Source organism: Acipenser ruthenus, chromosome 4 (genome assembly GCF_902713425.1).
Source record: "Acipenser ruthenus chromosome 4, fAciRut3.2 maternal haplotype, whole genome shotgun sequence".
Classification (NCBI taxonomy): domain Eukaryota; kingdom Metazoa; phylum Chordata; class Actinopteri; order Acipenseriformes; family Acipenseridae; genus Acipenser; species Acipenser ruthenus.
Window position 1 is genome coordinate 18,487,466 of NC_081192.1, and position 14,675 is coordinate 18,502,140.

Sequence of the window (14,675 nt, forward strand, 5' to 3'; positions counted from 1 at the left end):
TATTTTGGAATGGATTTATCTCTTCATTAAAGAGAAGATTTTTACATGCTTTTTTTACATTTTTGGTTTGCACACGTCTAGAGGGACATTTCTGTTTAATGCACCTGGCTTTTTCATAGTTTTGTGATGGTTTTGACGCACACAATGATTGACTGGAGGTTTAGTGAGGGAAAATGATGAACACAAGGGTTGGAAATGTGACAAACAATGGGATGGATATTTATTTAACCTAAAGGGCATTTTTTTCCAATTATAATGTGAAAAATCCAGTCCACACACACACACACACACACACACATATACATATATATATATATATATATATATATATGTGTGTGTGTGTGTGTGTGTTTGTAAACAAAAGAAAGTCTGTTTGGGCTTATGCTCTCTTCTCAAATTGATCCACCAACCTTGTTTTATAGATTGAAGTCCAAAACACACTCAAAATCAGGACAAGATTTACTGCAATCTTTTAAAAAAGATTTTCTTCATTTTATTACTTAAAACATATTTTTTACTAAACCGAGCAAACAAACAAAAAGCTAGTAGAACTACACGTTTCGACACAGCAGGTCTTCGTCAGGTTCACAATAATTTCAATTACAGCTGTAGTCACTTATATACACACACACTAATTCAATTAGATAATTCAATTATAATCAAGTCATTTAGTAATTTACAGACATGTCTACATTGTGCAATTTCCATTAGTTCTTAACAATTGTGACTTTCAGCTGTAATCACTTATACATACATGATCAATTAAATAATTTAACTGTAAAATTCAGTTATTTGGCACTTTACATAATTATCCACATTGTATAATTGACATAAAAACATTATGGTTAATCTACTTTCGTAGATCTAATTAAGAATGCAAAACTATAATACAGATTTCTACTTCAGCAAAACTTCAGCAAACAGGGTGCAATCTACTTATTGATTGCACCCTCTATGCATTTGTAAGACCTCACCTACAATATTGTGTTCAGTTCTGGTCACCTCGTTACAAAAAGGATATTGCTGCTCTAGAAAGAGTGCAAAGAAAAGCAACCAGAATTATCCCGGGTTTAAAAGGCATGTTGTATGCAGACAGGCTAAAAGAATTGAATCTATTCAGTCTTGAACAAAGAAGACTACATGGTGATCTGATTCAAGCACTCACAATTCTAAAAGGTATAGACAATGTCGACCCAGGGGACTTTTTTTACCTGAAAAAAGAAACAAGGACCAGGGGTCACAAATGGAGATTAGATAAAGGGGCATTCAGAACAGAAAATAGGAGGCACTTTTTTACACAGAGAATTTTGAGGGTCTGGAACCAACTCCCCAATAATGTTGTTGAAGCTGACACACTGGGATCCTTCAAGTAGCTGCTTGATGAGATTCTGGGATCAATAAGCTACTAACAACCAAACGAGCAAGATGGGCTGAATGGCCTCCTCTCGTTTGTAAACTTTCTTATGTTCTTATGTTCTTCTTATGTTCTTATGTATTCAGAAACATTGGATCAAATCCAATGTTTCATTTAGTCCATAAGGTTCCAGTTTTAGTGTAAAAATCCAAAATGATTCTCTTCTTAACAATTGTTTAATTACATTACCACCTCTAATATGAGCTGAAACTTTTTCAATTGCTACAAACTTTAAACTTGAAGCAGAGCCATGTATATATATGAAAGATAAAGCTTTTTTTTTTTTTTAAATGTACACAAAAGGTTTAAAAGATTAAAAAAATATTTTATTTTCAGGACATTTCGGGCAAAAACTGTTCAGCTGTTTAAAAAGAAAAGAAAACACTTCAGCAAACTTGTTATTATTCAAGATTTGTAATTGTACAAAAATTCTGTGGATGGTGTCATGATTATTAGAATTGAATGTTCATTCCCAGAGGTTCCAAAGTTCCCAGTTTGAAGATAAACTCGCTTTCCTTTTGTTTCCGAGCAACATTTGTTCCATAGCACTGATTGATCACAGAGACTGTGATGTCTTCAGCAGCGTGATCATCACTGTTGAAGTGATGGGCTACTGGAAATGCAGTGGTGTTAATGCGAATGCTTCTTAAGTGTTCTACAAACCAGTCTGCTAAATGCCTTTTAGTTTCCACAATATACAATTTGTTGCATTTCTTGCAGGTAATGCATTAAACTATTCCTTTAGAGGTACATGTAAAACGTTCATGAATGTTGAATGAAGATTTAATGCCTCTAATCTCTGTTTCAGAATGAATGTATTTACAGGTATTACATTGTGGTCTATTACATGGATATGTGTCTTTCAAAGGTTCCCCAGAAGGACGAATAGCACTGTGTACCACATATTCTCTTATATTCTTGTCTTCTATATGACATCAAGGGGGGGAGTCTTGGAAATATGTACTGTAGATGGGTCTTGTAAAATTTTCTTTGCACAATTGTCTGTAGGCTATCTTTCTGTTGGTAGGGTGGTAAGTGACTAGAACTGAAATGCATGCCACCAAACAAACCAGTTGGGCTGTTAAATGCTTTAATGACTGCCTGTCTGAAAAAAAAATTACATATTGAATTCACACAACTAAGAAAAGAAGAGCTAAATAATATCCTTAGAGATTTTTATGTCACAGTCCAAAACTGTAAAGGCGAGCAATACGGAATCAGCAGCTATGTTGGGCTCCGTGCTAGATTGAACAGGTATTTAAATGACCCCCAGTTAAGTTAATCCTGGTGTCTAATGAGCGACACAGAATTCACAAGTTCAAACAACTTGTTTGTGGGTACAATTGAAAAAAACCTAGACGAGAAGGCCGGGATAAAACACAACGTCGGTGTGCAATAACTGAAAGAGATTTTCATATAATCAAACATTCTGAAGCCCTGAACCCTGACACAGCTGTTGTTGGTCCTATGAGTAAAGTTTGGTTTGACGTCCAGTTACATTTTGGACGCAGGGTTAAAGAAGGAAACAGACAGCTACTGGCAGATTCTTTTGTTATAAAAATAGATGAAAACAGAGTTAAGTATGCCACCATGACCTTTAACGAAAGTACAAAAAAGCACAAAAATCCCTACGAACGGAACAAAGAATGTCACTGCGGATTCATGTTTGAAAAGCCCCGAAATCGCTTGTGTCCAGTAGCATCACTAGAGAAGTACTTGTCAATACTTCCAGCAAATCCGCCTGCCTTTTATCTTCACCCTAACAAAGGAGAACAAAACATGTTTAATTATCGTGGTGTATGGTACAGCAGGCTAGAGCCCATGGGGGTGAATTACCTAGCAACAATGTTGCCTAGAATATGCAGAAAGGTAGGCACCACACAAATATACATCAATCATTGCATCCGCAGTAACTTAATACAGAAACTGTCCAACGCTTGATTGCAAGTGAGAGAAATTATGTCCGTCAGCGGTCACAGATCAGAGAGCTCCCTGCAGAGTTATTGGGAACCGTCATTAGAAAATCGAAAGCGCTGGAGAAACATCTTGATGGAGGAAAACTCCACAGCATCGCCAAAAAAACAAATAAGATAATATGAAAGCACTTCAATGCCCCTTCTGCAACAATATCCACGGTAACCCACGCCCTCTCGTACCTAATGCTTTAATAAAGCATTTTTCTCTATTTATATTTGAAATGCAGGATTTAGCTTTAGTGGTGATCTTGTCCTGAATGTCACAATTTCCAAAAAACACACACATTTACTCATTTTTGGCGAAGAAATCTTGACCGTTGCTGCAAATACATCTGTCTTAACAGTTGTGAATAGGGAAGTCACGGCAAGCATTAAGGCCACCATACACGGGGCGATTTGTCGTGAAAACCTTCTCGCCATACACGGGCTGATTTTTGTCATCCAGTGAGAGAATGGCAGGACACTTTCAGCACCCTACAGAGTACTCTACTCTACTCTACTCTACTCTACTCTACTCTACTCTACTCTACTCTACTCTACTCACTTTGCTGCTTGCCCCTATCTCCTCCCCAATGTGTGTGCAACGCCCCCTTTTATAACTTGGCCCCGCCCCTTTATGCTAATCGGGTGCCAGAGCGAACAGCTATCCCATTGGTTTTGCGCGAGGACAGACTCTGCCTTTTTTTAAATGTATTTTCCAATACAGTGCACTCCGTTTTATAAGAATCACTGATATAAGAATGAACCTCATATAGTGATCAAAACCACTGGGACAAAGTCATTAAGAATCAAGCAATCCGCTTATAAGAATCATTTTGGGCCAAGATGTAATGTATCAAGTGCATTGACATGTACAGCCAATAAAGCTGTTTTTGAATTTGATCACATCTCGTGCAATGATGCAGAAAACACTGGACAAGTTTGTAATCAAACAGTGACTGCATCACTGCATTGTGCAGGTATGTTTTTTGTGTTGTCTGTTAGTGAAAATCTGTTTTAATAAAGTGAATACACATTCACTGAGTACATATCGAGTACAGCAGTGGTATTGTGTGGAGGAGGAGGAGGAGGAGGAGATTTGCATCGCAACTGAAAATACTGTAAGTAAGCCACTGATGCTTAAATGCTTAATTGGAGTGTGAGTCATGACAGTAAAATACTGTACTGTAATGTCATTTTAACACCGCACGGCAGTTGAACTACGCACCCTCACGAGACAATCGCTTCTCAAGTATACTGTAGTAAAATAGTATTCTGCAGCCTTCATTAAACATAATTGTGATTATATAACAAGCTGCTCACCCAGAGGACTTGTTCTGATGTATTGTCCTCAGTGACTGAGCATCATTGACATCAGTATACTGTATTTAAACTGCTGATGGCACGCTTTTGCTAATTTGTAATGCGACAGAGTGGCCGAGGACAGTGTAAATTATCAGACTGGAGTCTTGATTTACAGTTTTGAAGCGGTGTTGGTTTTATTTTTCTTATACTGCGGTGGCGAAACAACAGCAGATAAAACAAACTAAATAAACCTCTCTCTCAGCTGGAGCACTAACTAACAGTACTTCATGTGGAACAAACACTAGATCTCTTACTCGGGTTTTGGTTTCTTTTTGTTACTTCTGCTTCCTTACGCCTCTATACCCCCATCACAAAGCTATCGGCTAAGCCATGTCTATCGAGGTGTCATTAACTTTAACAAGCAGTTAACCAATTGACTATTATCCTTAATTTGTTAATTAACTGCGCGGTGCCAGTAATTCAGATTGTATCCTCCCTCATTTCAACAGGTATCGCTATTGTCATAATTATCCTAACTTTTTTCCCTGGAGGCTGGTACGATCATGATGGAAGGTTTTGGGGTACTATTCAGCACAGACATTTGCAGTTAAATTCTGTGTACATGGGGGCTCCCGAGTGGCGCATCCAGTAAAGGCGCTCCACGTGACTGCAGGATGCGCGCTATAACCTGTAAGTCGCGAGTTCGAATCCAGGCTGTTCTTTTGCCTATCGAGGACGGGAGCTTCCAAGGGGCGGCGTACAATTGGCCGAGCGTCGCCCGGGGGGAGGGAGGGCTAGGTCAGTCAGGATGTCCTCGGCTCACCGCGCACCAGCGACCCCTGTAGTCTGGCCGGGCGCCTGTAAGCTACCCGAGAGCTGCGTTGTCCTCCGACGCTGTAGCTCTTGGGTTGCAGCATGGTGAGTCCGCAGTGTGAAAAAAGCGGTCGGCTTGACGGCACACGCTTCGGAGGACAGCGTGTGTTCATCTTCGCCCTCCCGAGTCAGCGCAGGGGTGGGAGCCGACCTTAATAAAATAATTGGCCATTCCAAATTGGGAGAAAATAATAAAAAATAATTGGCAACGACTAAATTTAGAAAAAAAAAAAAAAAAAAAAAATTCTGTGTGCACGATTCGTCCTGTAGTTTAGACGGAAGCTGTTGGGTGCTGCTGCGGGCACCAAAATAAACTAGAGCAAATCAACATGCCTGTATTTCTGATTTAATAATAATAATAATAATAATAATAATAATAATAATAATAGGTTTCCTATATGAGACCATTTCTGCAGATGTCTGTGCAGAATTGTGAATCTGTGCAGACATTACTAGAAAGAGAGGTTCACAGACATCCACTAGATGTCACCGTTTTCTCAGTTACCAAGTTTCTGATTCATGAACAATTTGAGCCACAATTTTTTGTTTACTGATATTTAAGACAGCAGATTTAAATTTCGGAGTGCACTACACTAAAGCATCTGCAGGTTGTATTAAGAAAATCTAAAACCACTAGACATTGAAAACCTTAGCAGTTTAACTAGTGCCCAATAAAAGAGACAAGCTGGGAGTATGGGGGTGTGCAAACATTCAGAAGCAACTCTTTCTAAAGAATGCTATCTTTGACTGTTGTCTTGGAGAGGTGCTCTGGGGTCCTCAAGAGCGTGAGCAGTGCAGCACAACAATGTGGCTCAGATGGGGTCCTAAAATCTGCTTCACAGGGATGCAATCATGGGCAGAAAACAGGTTATCCTTAGTGTGACAGCAAGGCCAATTATGCTTCACTTGAAGTTCAGCAAATAAATAAAATTGAACTAAAAAATAATTGAGAATAGTGTTTGCTGTCAGTGGCAATACACTAACCACAATAACAACTTGTCTCTGGTTTGAATGACGAGTTAAAGAAATCAAACAACTTGATACAGTCTGATTACTTTCAGCAACTTTATTTCAGAATATCACAGTAACAACTTGTGGTTGTCCAGGCCACTGTTGTAACCAGCGTATTGCAGTTTGTAATGAGATCTCTCTGCTGTGCTTGTCTGAGATCATAGCCTTCATGTGACAATAGAAAGGTAAGTTTAGACATATTTTTAGGTTCATCGCACATCCGACTGTTTGCTGAAGTTGCCGTAGTACCGGCTGTTTTGCTACCTGGAGCAGGTGCTTTGACAGAAGCTGGGAGGCAGGTGTGCCAGTATTTACCATTGCTAGGAGGGGTGTGACATCAGGTTGAACACTGGGTCATTGACACCGGATTTGCATGCTTAACACCCTCTCTAGGTTCTACAGTCCAATCATATAGATCAAGTTTGAGTGCCACCTAGCTCTCCTCCCTGTCGGATTATTTTGAACCAGCATTTTACAAAGTCCCCGAAGAGGTTTGTGGTCTGTTATGACTGTAAAGGAGTAACCAATTAGTTATTTTTCATCTTTCTGTAGCTGTAAGAACATTGCTTCCATAGGCTATTACCACTTACTTGCTGTCACTGCTGAATTGGGCCAGCACACATCCGATAGCTGAGTTGGAAGCATCTGTGTACAGCAAAAATTGAATTCTCTGATCTCTGCTGGAGTATTGGGAATTGGCCACTCGTAACTTTCTGGATATTTCGAGGATTGGGCTTCAATCCATCTTTAGACACCACATGACCTAGAGAGACAATGTGGTTTTGTGCAAACTGGCATTTTGATGGTTTTAGTGTAAGTATGACCATGTGGAGGATTAATTCCTTATTAAAATCTGGTGTGATAAGGGTAGGGGCTTGGCAGAGTCTCTGCTTAATAGTATCAAACACCCCCTGATATTCTCCTGTCCATATATTTAAATTTGGTGGGCTCGTTTTAGTGAGGTTTACTGGAGGGCTGACCACTGTGGCATACTCAGGGATGAATCGACGGTAATAACCGGCCAACCCCAAGAGAGACCTCACCTGGGACTTGGTTTTCAGGATTGCCTGGACTTTGGTGGCGACGGGTTTCACCTGCCCATGTCCCATAATAAATCCCAAAATATTGCGTTTCTTCTTTGGCAAATGCACATTTACCCAAGTTGGCTGTCAGCCGGGCTACCCTCAGAGACTGCAGGACGGCCGTAAGCCTAGCCAGATGCTCTCACCAGGTGGAGCTGTAAATAACCATATCGTCAATATACGCTGCTGCATACTCACAATGTGGGCGTAAGACCTGGTCCATTAGTCTCTGAAAGGCAGCAGGTAGAAAAAACATCCTTGAACTCCTCAATTAACTTACGCAGATCTATTGTCTGATCTGGAAGAAACTGTTCCTCCATCAGAATGCTAGGGACCTCTATACAGGGTCCAAAATCATCCTCTACCTCGCATGGGGCTAAATAATAAGGCCTCCCTTGCCTGGCAGGGTTTCAGTAAATTTATATGGTAAATTTCCCGCTCATTGCGGCATTCGGGCTGCCAAATTTCATAATTCACTTCCCCTATAGCCCGAATCACCTCATATGGCCCCTGCCATTTAACACACAGTTTAGATTCTCAAGTGGGAAGAAGCAGCATTACCTTGTCTCCTGGTCATAAGGTCAGAATACGTGCATTTTTGTTGTAATACTGCTGTTGCCGGTGTTGAGCCAATTTTAGATTGTCCTGGGCCAAACAATCAGCCGGGCGGTATGTCCTGTGAGATGGCACCTGGAATAGATAGCAGGGGCAGAAGGCACTGGGGTTACATATCTGTCCTACTGCTGATAGGGCAGCGGGTCAGGAGCATTCAATCTACCCCAGCTGGGGGCCAGCCGTCGCCTCCATGGTAGGGAGGTTGGGCTGCCCATTGGGGTTGGTGATCTGGGAGGTCTTGGTCCGGGCCCCGGTGTGGGTGGTGTAGTTGTGAGATGTGGTGATGTGGGGTGTGACTCCAGCCCCTAGTTGCTCTGTGGTAATGGAGGGGGGAATAATCCGGCTCTTGATGAGGTCAGGTACTCCTGTTTTCTGGAGGGTGCTGAGCCAGTGAGTCATGTGGTCGCACAATCGTTGGGCGGCCACCCTGGGGCAGGTATCTCGCGGTCTCTGGTACTCCCTGAAACGAACGCGATGAGTTTCCCCGGTGATGTTCAAATGTCGGAGGATGGCCTGTTTCACCAACCTGTACTGACGGGCATCGGCGTCGGTCATGGCCTGATAGGCTGCTTGGGCCTCCCGGATTAAACCGGAGCCCAGTACTCCTGCGGCCATGACGTGGTGGTACCCAGTCACTCGAACGCCACCAGATACGCTTCCAGGTCATCCTCCATCATCATTTTCTGCACCCTTGTCTTGGGGATCGCCATCACGGGTCCTGCTGGTGCGCTGTTGCTGTTACCGACCATCTCAATCAGAGCCGTGTATCTCTCTTCTCTCTCTCTCTCTCTCTCTCTCTGCAACCTCCTGTCTATCCTGCAGCGCCTGCAAGAGCGCTGATAGTGCAGTGACGTCCATAGTCCTGTGTTTCTGACACTATTTGTGGCAAAGTAGTTGGTAGTGAGCAGGTGTAGTGGAGATATAGTGCTTAAACAACAACACACAGACAGAGTTCACGGTGCAAACAGTTCTTTCATTTTCCTGAAAGCGGTTTGGCACTGTTCAATAATAGCACTGGCAACTACACATCCATGTGTAGTTTGCACAGCTAAATAATACTGGGTTTCAGTCCCGAAACAATAATAAACAACAGCAATGTCCAGGCACGGCTCCACGTCCTTTTGCGGGACTCCTGTGCTGGTGGTGAATACACAGTTATTTGTGACTGGTGCAGTTTTGGGGATCTGGGTTGGATGCTGGCTTTATAGCAACAGCTCCCGGTTGTTAGCCATCTAATAATTACAAAACAACAGTGATTATCAAACAAATACAAACACTCACAGTTTTACTTGCTTTGGTTCATCCTTTACAGGTCTTTTGCAACCATAACAAAGGAACAGATTGCTTGGCCATCATCCCCTGAAATACCCTTAGTCACGCCTCTTTCAGTGGCGAGTCCAATCACGTATCCTCCAATCCGTGACTGACACATCGCCTACCGCATTAAGGCGATGACTTCTGGTATTGTGGCTCTGCCCTTTGTGGATGGCCAACTTCCAAATGACCCTGGAATGAACTGTCAAACCATCCAGTCCGGGGCACACTGTTCCGGTTATACAGCGCCCTCACAGGTTGGGAGGGAGATTGTTGACTAGGATTCATTCACTCTCTGTCACACATGACACAAAATTGGTAAAGCCCGCGACCAGTCATAAAAGCTGTTTTTTTGCGCTATGCCTTGTCCATTTGAACCTGCCACTAGCCTGATGAAAGGTCCATTGTGCTGAAAAGTGAAGATCCGGCGTGTCATCGGTTTGTGGAATTGGGTGTGCGTCACGAATTGTTAGAGTTTACGGCTCTGTAGTCGACACAAAATCTCCATGAGCTGTCGTTTTTCTGAACCATAATTACCGGTGAAGCCCATGGGTTGTGGCTCTCTTCAAAAATGCCCTTTTCTAGCATGTTGTTGACCTGGGTTATGGAGATGTGCGATAAACTTGCGACCTGATAGGTGGTGCCTTAGTGGAATTTTGTGTGTGACAATATCAGTCCATCCAAAATCAGTGGAGCCCTTGCTGAATATACAAGAGTACTCTGATAAAAGTGTTGATAGCTGTTGTCTTTGCAGGTTAAATACAACACTTTGCAACAGGTCTGGCATGTCATTGGTCACTGAGTGTACTGTGGTCGGTTGTTACAGAGGCTCTTACTGTATTAAGTCTGTGTTATCTATGGCATAAAACTGTCCAAGTTGACGACCTGGAGGCAATTCAATTGGGTGATAAGTGGGGTTCAATACCCATGCACCAGTAAAACCTTTTACTACTGGACTTAGAGTCTGAGCAACAGCAAGACCACTTCTATGTGGCAAGGTTCTAGAAAGCCAATATACTGATCAGGAGTGGTGCACTTTTCCATGGTGATGTGCATCTCTGTTAAAGCCAGAATTGTGGCTGTTGATGTCACTGTTACATTACAACAGGCAGGGGCCATATCTGCAGATTTCAGTAAGGAAACTACGTGATTACAGATTTATAGCCATACACAAGCAATAATCAACACAATGTGGTGACGCTGCATAAAGTCCCATCAGAACAGTAATCCCTGATGTATATTACGCACAACTTGTACCTCATGCTGATAGAATTCAGTGCCAATGTCAATTGTAATGGTCAGAGTACCAAGCGTGCCAAGGGACTGGCCTGTGATTGAAGATGCCAGAATTAAGTTATTTTTAAATGCATGTGTGCGAAGGCTGGGAATTATGGACATTCTGGAACCAGAATCTAACAATACTGAAACTTTAGTTCCATGTAGCATTCTCTAATATGTGCAGTGTAATTAGCAGTACCCACAAAAGCTGAAAGCTGGCAGTCATCCTCTGGAACCAGCTGATGAATGTTATTGGAATCTGCGTCATTGTGATCAAGTGTGGAGGTGGCTTCATCCCTAGTAGAGGAGGATAGCAGCGTTTTCCCAGGTGAGGCTGCTGGGAGGCTGGTGTTTGCCTTGCAGCATCAGCAGTTAGACGTTTCCTGTGGTCCTCTAGCAACATCTTATTTGAAGTTGACTCTTTTGTACTGGACTTGGGCTCCTGACATGATAGCGACGTGAGTGAGGCAAGTCGTTTCATCTGTCATTAAACCTGTAAGAATAACTAGGAGAATGGTGTGACTTGTCTGCTCGTGTTTGTGAGATCCAACACTGCTTAAAACTGTTCTGTAGAATTGGCAACAGAATTAACAGTCTTTACATTGCTCTGCCAAATGAAAGAAGAAACTGGTGTTGCTGGTGATCAAATGCTTGCTGCTTGCCATGCATGCTCAGCTAGGCTAGCCACCTGGAGGGCCTCTTCTAATGTTTTTATGCCTCTTTCGTGACACTTTAACTGCAATGCCTGCTGCAAACCTGGTACAAATCTGTACAGTCATATATGTAACAGCATTTTGTTTAAAATCTGGAAAAGCTTGCTTCACCAAATTGCTAATTTCTGAAGCATACACTTCAATAGGCTAGCCAGGTTTCTTAGGTCTTGCATACGGAAAGGTCTGGAATGATGCAATAAAATCTTTCTGGCCAAAAGCTTCCTGTAAATGTTCTGCACTGTGGTTGGTAAATTATCCCAAACTACAAAAAGTGCGGGATCAAATCGAGTCAGGAGTTCGGTTGCTAAAGCATAATCTAAATCTATATCAGTAGCTCTCTATCACACTTGCTGCACAACTTCATGGCGTCTTATCCATTGCTAAAAAGACTCAGTTCCATTGTTGTGAAATGGCGACGGCAAAGGAATGTCTAGTCTTTTTGCTATAGCAATGCGTTTCTGCTATGACAGTTTCGCCCTCCATCGCGAAGGTAAATAGTGATTGTATTCCAAAAGAGTAACTATTATTATTATTATTATTATTATTATTATTATTATTATTATTATTATTATTATTATTATTATTATTAAAACAGGTTACTCACAGCGTGTCCAACTGCTTAATCCTTGCAATGTGTTCGCAGGCACATTAAAAAAAGCTGCACACGTCCATCTTATTTTCCTTTTCTCTCCAAACCGCTGCCACCAGCGTAAGACTCTCTTTTTCTTGTAGCGGTCCTGTAGTAGGACCAGGAGACTCAATTCGGTTCAAAGACGGTGTTTTATTAATACAAACAACTTGCAGTAATTTAAATAGCAGTGGTCACTCTAAATATATCTCACAACCCTACTCCCCTTCTCCTTCTCTCTCCCCTCTCTGTTTCTTCTTTGCTCGCTCCTCCCCACTCCCTCTACAGTGGCTCCACCAGGACAGAATATCCAGCTAAACATTATAAAAACCTTTAACACGGGGTCCCCTGAGTGGCTCATCCAGTTAAAGCGCTACCACTGGTAGCGCAGGATGAGTCACACAGCTTGAACGGCACCAGTCCGTGTCCAGGTAGTGAAAAGAGGCCAAACTTTGTTGAGGACTCCGAAGGGGTGTCACATTGGCTCTGATGCTCCCGGAGTAGGGGATGGGAAACCGGCAGGGATTGCTTCTCCTCATTGTGCAACAGTGAACCCCAGACACAGAGCACATTCAGAGTGGATAAAAAGCAGGTCTGATCTCTGTTCTCCGGGATCGGTAGCCCGCCCACCTCTGGATTGCTCGGCGTAAAAACGATTCTGGCTTTAGGCTTGTGAGATCGGAGGACACTCACACACCCTCAGAACATCTGTGATGTGTGGGGACTCGCTGTGGTGATGAGAAAAAACATAACTGGACATTCCAAATTGGGGGAAAATAAATAATGGTCACTCAAATAATAAAATAAATAAAAACACCTTTAACAGGAATAACTCTTACATCAGCATGCTTTTTTCCTTGCACTTTCATTTTATTGCTCTTTTAAAAAAACTTCTCCTTAATTTCTCCTGTTATTGGTCTGAACCTCATTAGTTCCATCATTGTTTGTCCATCCTGATAGTTATCACTCTCACTACAACAAGCACAGCAACATGTAGGAAATAGTAAATTCAAAATAGATACAGACATTCAACCATAAAGATAACTCAGAAATAGCAGGAGAATTTAAGAAGACATTAAAAGAGCAAGAAAATGAAAATACAAGGGAAAAACATATAATATATACTGTATATATATATTTTTTTAACTATGCAACAGCAATTTGAGTCATCAGCAACTTTTCTCCCCCCCCCCTTTCTTTGTACACAACAGGAAATAGAGGGGCAGTGTGACGTGTACTACGGGAGGTATTGTGCAAAGTCGTTGAGTGGGCAGCACACAGGAATATCCCCAGAAAGTGTCCTGAGGGAATCAGATGATTCTTAATGGTTAGGTATTGGGTTTGAGGTTAGGTTGCCAATCGCAGGTGGGGTTGCGGGAGGAGAAAATTACTTTCCATTCTGCTATTAGGCCTACTTTTCATTGATATATGTGTTGAAATAGCCTCCGACGACTCGTGTCATTTTAAAATATGTATTTAGGGACTAAAATTAAAGGTAGACGCATTTAAAAGCATCTAAAAGTATACATCCTTTGTGCGAGAAGCAGACCAGGGGAGGGGTCTGAGGCTGATAAGTGTGTAGACGTGGAAGATTATAGTTTGTGCTATGCACTGAGTCCGGGAACCTACCGTTTTTATGCATGCATGCATTGACCACAAACATTTGTTATGTTTTTTACTTTTGACATAAACAACCAGTAACAAAAAAGCCCAAAATATGTGCTAAAAGCGACAAAGGAAAATTGTAAGCAACTGCCTGCATGGCAAGCCCAATTCCGCTAGTATTGAGAAGAACTGGCAACCCTGCTCCCACAGCTCCAGACTTACACCACCCCCCCCCCAAGTTTAACAGGTCAATATGGACTAAAATGGAAATAGTGTAATACAATCATGATTGGGATTGATGCAAGGCTAAATGCCCATTGAAAAAACTGTGCTTAGAGTTATAAATAATATATAGTATTTTTTGTGACTTCAGTAAGAGGAAGCTAAACAGCAGTTTTACACAGCAAAAAATTAAAATAAAATGTGGAAGCAGGCCAACCCCACTGAACATAAATCTCAGAGAGAAAATAATTTCTAAATAAATAAAACCATGTGAGGTGGCCCTCTTAATTTATGGTTTGTGTTTTAAGGTTCCAATCACTTCTGTAAAAACTGCACCATGCCTGGACTCAGAGCTACATGGGAGCTTGCCCTATGTAAAGAGCCCGGCACTGCAGGGGTTAAGTGGATAAATCTGAGCTACGAGTCATGTGTTTGCCTGCAGCTGATTCCAACTCTGGGAGGGATTTTCACCCCTTCCTAATAAAGTGGCCACATACTAAGCAAGCATAAGAATTATTATTATTATTACAGTAGTCCGTCGCATATCCAACTGCAGTGGGACCACAGTAAGGGTGTATATGTAAAAAGTCACATAAATGAATCCTGTTTTAAATACCATTATACACAGCTGTAACAATTACTATATTCACACAATTATTG